The sequence below is a fragment of the Parus major genome, chromosome 2 (assembly GCF_001522545.3).
Source record: "Parus major isolate Abel chromosome 2, Parus_major1.1, whole genome shotgun sequence".
Classification (NCBI taxonomy): Eukaryota; Metazoa; Chordata; class Aves; order Passeriformes; family Paridae; genus Parus; species Parus major.
In genome coordinates, this window is record NC_031769.1 from 106447842 (window position 1) to 106457807 (window position 9966).

Consider the following 9966-nt stretch of genomic DNA (forward strand, 5'->3'; position numbering starts at 1 on the left):
CCTGGGGCTTTCAAGTATTTCATAATTATTTGACTCTACTGATGGCTATTGCCAAGTCCACATATTTCTAGACTCCTGCTGCAGGCTGCACAAATACATTCCAGGGTTCCAATTATGCACCGCCTCAGCCCAACACGTAGCTCTTCCACTCAATTTACCATGCTAACAGGTGTTCCTTAGGATTTATTATGTGATGTGCCACTCATCACATACCTGCCATCACTTCTTAGGTGTCAAAGACTCACTTTGCCTTCTTTGTCCCTCCTCACTCTCTATATTAGCATGTAAATCATCTCTATTCTAGCAAACTCTGAGGTTCTTTCTGTGATGCTTCCTAGAGACCACTTCACAATGAGTGTAGAAAGCAAACAGGTAGAAAAATAATTATTTAAAATGCAGAAGACCTCTGATCTCCATTTCTAAGACCTGGCCTACACTTTCAAAGCAAAAGTCCTAGTTAACAGGACTGGATTAAATGCACAAAATTACTTTCTTGACATTTTGATTTCTCAAAAGCTTTTAAGACAGAAAAATCCCCACACTCCAGTGTATGGATCAGTGCCCTCACAAGTCTGAAGGCAGAGTGCAATTTCTCTTGCTTTCCTTATAAATCAAAAGTGTTGCAGACCCTTCATATCCATGCACTGCTCTGCAGTTATTGACATTAAACCCTGTTCCCATTGCAGGTGGGCTTGGCTTTGATTGACTGTGACCTAATCTATACTGGTAAAGGTGTTCCTGTGGGCATCAGTGCACGTGATGGGGACATAGAAACCTGGATTTGCAGAAATGGAGATATACAATCTGACTCCTTTCTCAAGCTAGTAGTGATTTTCAGATCTGTTCACAATATCTCTACACTGATGATAACAACATATTGTATTTCAAAGAGCAATCAGACAGGGAAAAAGCAAACACATCCAATCTGTCAAAACATAAGGAAAGGAGAATAAGAAAATATTTCCTATGCAGGACTACTCACCAATTTCAAAATGCAACTTCAAGGCATTTGGGTGTGAAGATCTACTTGCTTCTTCAAATTATTCAACTAACTGGCCAACAACAACAATAGCCTCAAAACTGTAGCCCTTTAGTGGATGAATCATGCCAGAATGACTGGCGAGCCCCTGTATATGTACAGCTCCTTATGAGCCAGGTGTTCCTCTTTAAAAGAGGAAAGATAATTTCCCAGATTTTTGTCTAGCTGCCATTATCAACAGACATGATTCCTGGGACAAAATTATAGTGCATATATGAAAACATGACTAAAAGATGAGAGGGGAAAAAACCACAAAACACAAAAAGGAGCTGCTAAGTCACACTGTTATGAAGCTTTCTTCCAGTGAAGGTGCTGCAGAGGAAAATGTATGAAACTATCAGGGGAAACTATTGCAGTGGGCCTGTCTGCTTTTTGATGGTTTTATTTTCCTTCACACCTGAGCCTTGGTTGTCACTTATTAGACCATTCCTGACACAGCAACATAACCAGGAGATGTATTTGGACATCAAAGCAAGATGAGAAGAAATGCTACAGTTCATGGCACAAGGACAGTTTTGTGTATTGATTCTCTTCAGATCAAGTAAAACCTGTAGGGAAGACAAGGGGCTGAAAAGGGGGATTATGTTAAGTATCACATAAAAAATTAAGTTCCTACTAGAGCTTTAAAATTCCTAGCTTCTTTCTCCTTCTTTTATTACCTTCCAGTATTAAATATTTCCTCTAATTCTATAAATTTACTTTCATGTTGGCAAGAATTTTTACTCACAAAAAGAAGAACGGGGAGCTTTCTAAATCACAGCTAATATATAGCATCTACAGTTGCTGAATAAAAGAACCAAAACTTACACTTTCTTTGATGACAGACAGAAAAGTGTGATGACAAAAGCTGTGTGAAACTTGGTGATAACAACAGGAGCTGTCTGCATTGCTGAGGCAAGGGTTTTGAACAGCTTTGCTGTCTGTGTGAGCTCACAGGAATGTTCATTTTTAGTTTTGAAAGTTACAAAGGAATAATTAGACCCTTTATCTGGGAATGAAAATGCAGAAAGGCATTGTGGGCCCACAGTAAACTTTCTGATGGAGGAATTCTATGCTTTCAAACTTGCAATGCTAGGTTAGATTTGCACACCATGAGCAAAGCACATTCCAGCTGATTAGGTTCTCCATCATGTGCTTTATAGCATATGAATGCTTGCTTCTTTAAAAATACCTCCATGGTTAATTGTAATGCTGTCACATAAACTATTAATGCCAGGACTCCAAAATGGTGCCAACACAGCCAGTTGTAAGCTGCAGTATTTTATGGCTAAATACTAAGTGTAAATATGAAAATGAGATTGGAACAGGCCTTGCTCGGCACTGTTTAACATTGAGCTTAGATTCTTCTCTTTAGAGCACACATAACTTTCCACATCAGCCTTCCCTTGTGTGTGTTTGTTAGGTGTTTGAGTGCATCCCTCAGCCCTGATGAAACAGGTGCTCCTATAATACCCTCAGAAGAGCCACCTTTCATGGAGAAATAAATGACAGCAGTGGCAACTGCAGAACAAACAAAAGTTAGCTACTGCATATTGTCACAGCAAGGATTAGTCCTTAGAAGAACTTTATTACACTTTGTCATCTTTGTGACTAGGCAGCTGTGAAAACATGTAAGAATCCTACACAGATTTTCCATTTCCTGCCAGCTCGCTAAAACAAAGCAAAGTGTCTGGGAGAAGTAGGGTATGTGCAACATAAATGGTGAGGAAGCTTAGCAAGCCTGTTTAACTTCATGCCATGCTGAAGGATGGAGAAGCTCATGAGGTTTGTGGCTATTCAGCTCTCCAAGGCAGCTGGATTGAACATCACTCCTCTGCTGAGGGAGTTCTTTTTTAAGCATTTGTGGGCTGGGGAGCTCGAGTGATTTCAGCACACAAACTCCTCAGAACACGCCCTTCTCCTTCTAAAACTTTGGCGACAGCATCTGCTTCTCATTCCAGATTCCAAACATGTCCCAGACCCACCTCTCCCTCCTTGATTCTCGGGCTGGAAATGCTGGTTTTGTACGGCTGGTCAAAGACTGCCTTAAGCACCTGGTTATTCTCATTTCCCATTTGCACCTTCCCGACTCCTCTCACCACTCCTCTGATTGTCTAGCATGGCTGCAGAAGAAGATTAGCAAATAGACACAAGCTAAACGAGTCTACTTTAAGGAAAATTTGAGCTCTTCACTGCAGTGTCATTGTCCCTGTCTTCAGCCCTGAGGTAGCAGCAACCTGAGAAGAAAAGCACAAAGAGTACTAAACATAAGGGAGAAAATGGCCCCTGCTGCACATAAACTCCCTTCACATCCTAATCTTCTCAAAACTCTGCAATTCTCTCCCTTCATTCCCAGGGAGTGGGTGTAGGAGATACCCACCTGCCCCTAAAAGTATAAGGCTTTTGCTAATGCAGTTTGATAAAATACCCAACAGCAATTCTTAGTGGTTTTGGGGAAGGGTGCTCCGTGTGTGTTCCTCAATGAAAATAACTTTTCAGAAGCTTATCTAAATAGGTTTTCCAATGAACTACAGACAATCATGAAACCTAGCACTTTCCTTCTCCCCTAGAAGTTTTATAGTAGCTTGCATGTAAAAAATGAATCAAAAATCCTTTTGAAACCAAACAAAGAAGAGACACGACTGTCCATGCTTCTCTGTAGAAGAACAAAAGAATTAGATGAAAGATGATAGACATGTTGTTTAGGCAATATGGAAAAATGCTCAAAGGTTATGCTTGTGAATGAAATATAAGACTTTGTGAAACACAAAATAGAAATAGAGGTGGAATATTTATATAGGGTGCTGGTTTTTTTGGTGGTTTTATTTTTCAGGAAATTGGATTCATGTTCCCAGTATTGAATGTATTAAGTGGCTTCATTTTCCCTTTAGTTCTGTAGACTACCTACATGAAGATTTAATGTGATGGCATTATTTTGAATTTCCTGATTTCAAGATGGGTGCCTGAAATCTAAACTAAATAGCCTGAAATGATTTGAACATGTCCTTATGTAGCACTGGGCTGCTGTGCATTTGCCACTTTAATGAAGTCAGTGCAACAAGACATTCTGTCATTCAGAGCAGCAAAAGCATCACTGCATGCTGCCACAATTTAAGCTCAGCTAATTTTCTTTTTTTTTTTTAGATTTAATATCTTTCCTCATTTTTTGTTGCTCTGCTTCATCTCTTTGGTCATGGTGTCTACATTAGGAATTAAGTTCAGCTGTTTCACTCCACAGCTCTGTTCCTATTGAGCTACATTTCCTGGTGTATCATCTGTACCCATTAACAGCTGCTAGATCTGTCCCAGCTGTTTTATGGAGCTTACCCTGACACATTGTGGCAAATTGCTATTTTACAGTGCATTGTCTATTTATTTTTCCAGTGCATCATAGAACTTGCCTACCTTGCTGTTGTAGGAGTTCCTATCATTAGTGGTATTGCTTTACATATTACTCCCACATATGTTACAAAGTATGAAGCAGTCACAACAAATATGCCACTGAAAGCTGTTCTCTGGTCAGCCTTTTTTTTTCTGCTAAAGAACTTTCTTTCTCTGGACAAGAAAAAGTCATTAAGGATGTTTTTACTCAAGTAAGAAAACAAATGAGTAAAATGTTGGATCAGAAAAAATAAACATCAGATAAAGTGAGGCTGTGGACTACAGATAAATTGCAGAAAAATTACTGTCAATAACTTGTTATTCATTTTACTGTTGCCAATCTCCTGGGGTTTTTTTGTCATATAATATTTAGAGAAGAGATTACTGTTGGGAATTACAAGAAAGAAGACAGGAAGAATAACATGCATCTATCCAGGCTGTAGATAATCTCACAGTCAGGCTGCCTTTGCAAAAAACCTGATGGTGGGATTAGACTCTACTAAGATTACCCTGAATCAATCCCATGTACCTGTCTGCCCAGCTGGAGGCTAAACAGTAACAGATGCAGGGCAAGGACACATCAGTCTCCCTCTGGCATTTCCCAATCTGCAAGCAGCCCTACCCCTACCACAGAGTGCAAATGAGGTGTTTCCAAGCTGGAAATCTGCTTAGGGGAGCCTCTGCATCCCAAGTCTCCATGAGCATGTTGTAAAACTTTGAGGTAGTGAGGAGTGAAGAAGGCTGTGTGAGCTCCCTGTGAGCACAGGGAGGACTGGGGTTTGGACAGGTCAGTCTCACAGGTGGCCATCACTAGAGACTGACAGACCAACAAACTTGCAGTTTTTGTTCAGTCTGGGACCCTAATCACATGTCATGTGCACGCAAGAGAAGACCCAGAGCACTCTGGATTCAAGCACGTCTTTCTGACCTTCAGGGAGTACATGAGCTTTAATGCAGCTCTGCCATGAAAAAATAACCAGAACCACTCTACTATCTCTTTCTTAAACAAGCAAGGGGCCACCAAACCCCTGTGTCCTCCACATCTGTGAAGGGTTCTGTGTATGTGGCAGGTGGAGATTATGTTCTCTAACTGTGAGCAGGTAGAAATCACAGTGGTGTCTCTCCCTTCACATACTGTAGGGCTTTTGTGGTAGGTGAAGCCATTATCTAGCTGTGCTCTTCTTCCCAGAAGTGGTCACAAACCACCCCAGGTAGAGGAAGCAGGTTTCACATCACCTTCATTCAGAGATGTAGATACACACATGGAAAATTGTAACTGCAGGGTCTTGGGATAGCAACAAAAGCTGCATTAAAACTCTTCAATTAAGCCTCAGAGTTCCATGAAAACTACTGGTACTGGAGGATTCATCCTCTTCTTCTGATGGATCTGTAATGGTTAATTCAGAATGGCTAGATGGTGCCATTTACCCCATTCCCCCAGTCCCTATCTGCATCATCTGGACCGCAGACTCAATGGTTGACATCAAAAGCTGGACTTGATGATCTTAGGGGTCTTTTCCAACCTTAATGACTCTCTGGCTCTAATTCATACAACCACAGTAGTAGTACTGTCAGTCTACTAGGGGAGACTCCAACCCCAGCTTCAGACTTGTTGTACAATGTTGGACACCTACAGAAGATAACCAGCAGTTTGAGACATAGGTTCAAGAATATTAAGAGCAGATCAAGTTGCAAATAAGACTGTGAGTACAAAACTAGCTAAACTATATGCAGGGGAGCTACTAATGGCATCAACATGGTGTTCTGTAAGGATCCATCTTGTGTCCACTAGTTTTCCATGTTGTTAATGAGCTGGATGATGGAAAGGATAATGATTCCTAAATCTACAGGGTACACCAACATGGAAAGAGAGAAAGGGAAGGAAGAACAAAAATTCTGACAAATTGGAAACGCAGACACAATGAGATCCATGGTCTCAGGGGCACCTAGAAGTTTGTAAACCAGGCAGAAGCACTGACTTGCATGAATATACCTGGTGAACTTCTGGACAGACAGGATATTTTCAGAAAAGAACCTGGGCATATCTTTTGTTTGAGTGAATAATATCAGTCTGCTATCAAAAAAAAAAAAAAAAGCAAACAAAAAATAAAGTTTATTGCACTGTATGAACAAGACCAAAACCTGCAAGAAAATGACAATTTTCTTCCAAATGTAAAGGTTCTGATGAAACACACTATATGTTTTTAGGTAGTTTATAACAAAAAGGGTGCAGGGTACAAAAAAGAGTAAAAATGAATATTAATAGAGTCAGCTTGCAACATGAGGGATTTGGCATAGATTTCAAGGAAAAACTTTCTAGTGGTAAATATAGCAGTGCACAGGGATAGATTTCCTGGGAAGCCGCGCATAATAGATTGGCATCTGTCAGCTAATGTACAGTTGACTACTGCAGGTAAAAGTATAGATGGGATGGTCTCTTGATTCTCTAATTTTTGACAAAATGTTTCATTCTTATTTAAGCAAAAGCAAAAAATACTGCAGAGTTCAAATAATCATGTTACATTTCACAGCTTAAAATGCAGCTGAAACGAAATGCAGGAGTTTCTGTTTTATTATTTCTATTTAAAAGAAAAAAAAAAAAAGAATATGGAGCTATGTGCAAGATAATTAGAAGATACCATTTAAATTACTCCAATAGTGTACTAAAGCTCATATCTTCCAGGAAATAAGCAATGTCTCCTCTTTGACTAACCAATATTTGCATGGAGACAAATTATTTGTGCACATGGTTATGGCCTCACAATGGAAGACTGTCAATTTAATATGTAGAATAATGGAGACCAGAGTGCTGAAGGAATTTAAATTATTACCTTTTTTTGTTTGTTTGTTTAAATAGAGGAATTGTGTGTTTGTGCATGTATGGGTGTGTGTACAAGTACACACACACAAGCCATGTTTCTATGAATATACACAATAATGTCTAAATTCACATTGTGTCAAACTAATGTTTTATTTTGTTGGTGGTTTTTAATTTTATTTTTTTTTCAGGGTAGAGGTGTTTCTTTGTTTTTCCTTTAAATGATATTAAAGGGCTCTGGCTTCACATCTTCATAGTGTTTATTCATTGCTATTGGCAATTTGAACATAGTGGTCTCAGTACCAGCCTCTTATCCACACAGGCAGAAGAAATTTTTATAGAGAGGGTTGAAAATGTTGCTTTGCACAGTGTTACAATCTAAGCAAAACACTCATTGAGTGCACACAGAGGTGGTCTTATTTTAAACCTTCTTCCTTCATCTCAAGCCAAAGAAATCCTTAGCAATTGCTATATACAGGCCAAGCTTTTATCTTCAACTAGTTGTGCTATATTATTCTGCTAGAAAAACACTGGGAGAATATTTGGATAATGGATTATACTTTTCAGCCTGAGGTAATTCAAAAGGTTGAAGGGATTTTGCTCAGTGTTATATCCAGTAAACAGAGTATCACCTTTCAGCACAGCCAAGAATGGAAACATTCAGCTGAAAATGTAAACATGTTGGTAAGTTATGAATGTGAAGAAAGGAAATGATATTGTTTTGCTATGAAGGTTCAAAATAACCACTGAAATGGCTCTAAGCAAACCTCAAATCTTCCAGTCACATGCAATTCTCAACACTTCTTATTTACCTTGCTGTTAGGAATAAGAAAAAAGAAACAGAATTTTATATTAAACTTATTTTGTCCTTTAGAGACATTCCAGAATGCTTTAAGGGCTCATATACAGAAATCAAATAGAGCTATGGAGTGAAGCCACAGTTTTAGAAGCACACAAACTGCACGTGCCAATTTTTCTAAATGCCTAACTGAATCTGAGGCTGCAAACCCACTAATGGCACAGATTATCCCTGGGGTGCTTGGAAGAACACTCTGTTACTGTACATGGAGCTATGGGCTCCAGGGTCATGGCAGGTCAGGCTCTCAACTCATGTTGAGGATCCTTTGATTAAAAAAAATAGTCCAGCTAAGAGATTATTTAAATTTCCTCCAGCACTTCTGAAGTCTACAATTCCACACAAAACAAACCTGAGCTAGGGTGTAGGTCTTTTAAACCATGTTGCTGAAACTGCATTTCAGCAGTCACTAAATGATAAACACTTTAAAATTGGTGACACTCTACCTCTCATTTGGGGGAAGTTTACCTCACCCGATGCTGGCAGTCATGTCCCGCACCTATGCCACTCACTGCCACATCTGCTCAGTTGGGTTCCTCACGTGTGCTTGCACAGACCCAGGGACATGCTGACAGGCAGGAACTGCTGGAAAAGGTGTTGCTGCCTCCTCAAAACAGGTCCTTGTCCAGCCCTTTGTCAAGGTCAGCTCTAAGTTTTAGACATATGCCATCATCTTCTTTTCTTCATCTCTCTCCCTTTTTGTCTTGGCTGGTCTTGTTAAGGTTTCCAGGAACTTTATGAACCGTCAGACCCACAAATACATAGTTTTCTGTGCCACACAATGCATTCTACATAGAGATTTATCTGAGAGCTGTTTGCATGAACAGCCAAAATAGTGATAATGCACCTTGTTACTAAATATGTATGAATAGCTGCTCAGGTATGCAGAAGAGAATGGAAACTCTCACATTTGGACCTCCAGGGCTGTTGAAGTGACCTCTCAATAGACTGGCAGGGTCTATAAATATAATTCATTCATTTTATCAGCTTATTTGTTAGAGCTTGATTTTCTTCTGATATATTTGCCTACTCCCAATTTCAAAGGTCAGTTTGGCTAGTATGAATCCTATTCATGATTCACAGCATTACATTCTGCAATGCTGCCAAGAAAACAAGCTGAAACACAGTAAAACAACCCTAGGAATCTCATTCACTCTCTACCAGGTATCCTGAGGGCTGTCTCTTATGCTGCAGGAAGAAACCACTTCTATTGCTAGCATGAGTAGAAAGGACATTCAAATTCTGGTGAGCAAGCTCTCTTTAAGCTTGGATGACTGTTGTTGTTCATCCATTAACTGTAGATCTTACTCATACTGTCCCTTCATGGTTGCTGACTTTTGATTGCTTTGGCTGGGTGTAACAGAAAGACTGTGGTTGTTATCAGCAAACACTGTCAATCAGCTTATTTGTTGACTTTGGTGCAGAAATTCACAGCTTGGCTTCCTACTCTGTACACAGCTCTGGAGTGCATTTCTCTGTAAAACAAATGTGTTCCTCCATAATCTTCCTTTTTGTTGCCAAATTTCACAGATACTGAAACAGTGTCCTGCTATATGGTGATAGAAGGCAGCACACAGGCACCACATTTAATCCAGAGTATTTTGTTTCTCCATTTTCAGTTTGCAACTGGCTATTTCCAAATGATGGATCTATCAGTGTCTACCTTAAAATTAAAAGATGTAACTGCCTGGAATTTCACCACTAGATATGAAAGCTCTATAGCAAACCTACTGCCTTTGGATATGAAGTTTAATAAGATTAGTGCTATCTGTACCAGTAGGGATTAACTTGAATTCCACCACATTTCTAGATACAGAAATGTTTGTCTATTAATTGCCTGTTTACTATTGTGCATTGAAGACATTTACTGCAGCCTTGTAGTAAGGTAAATAA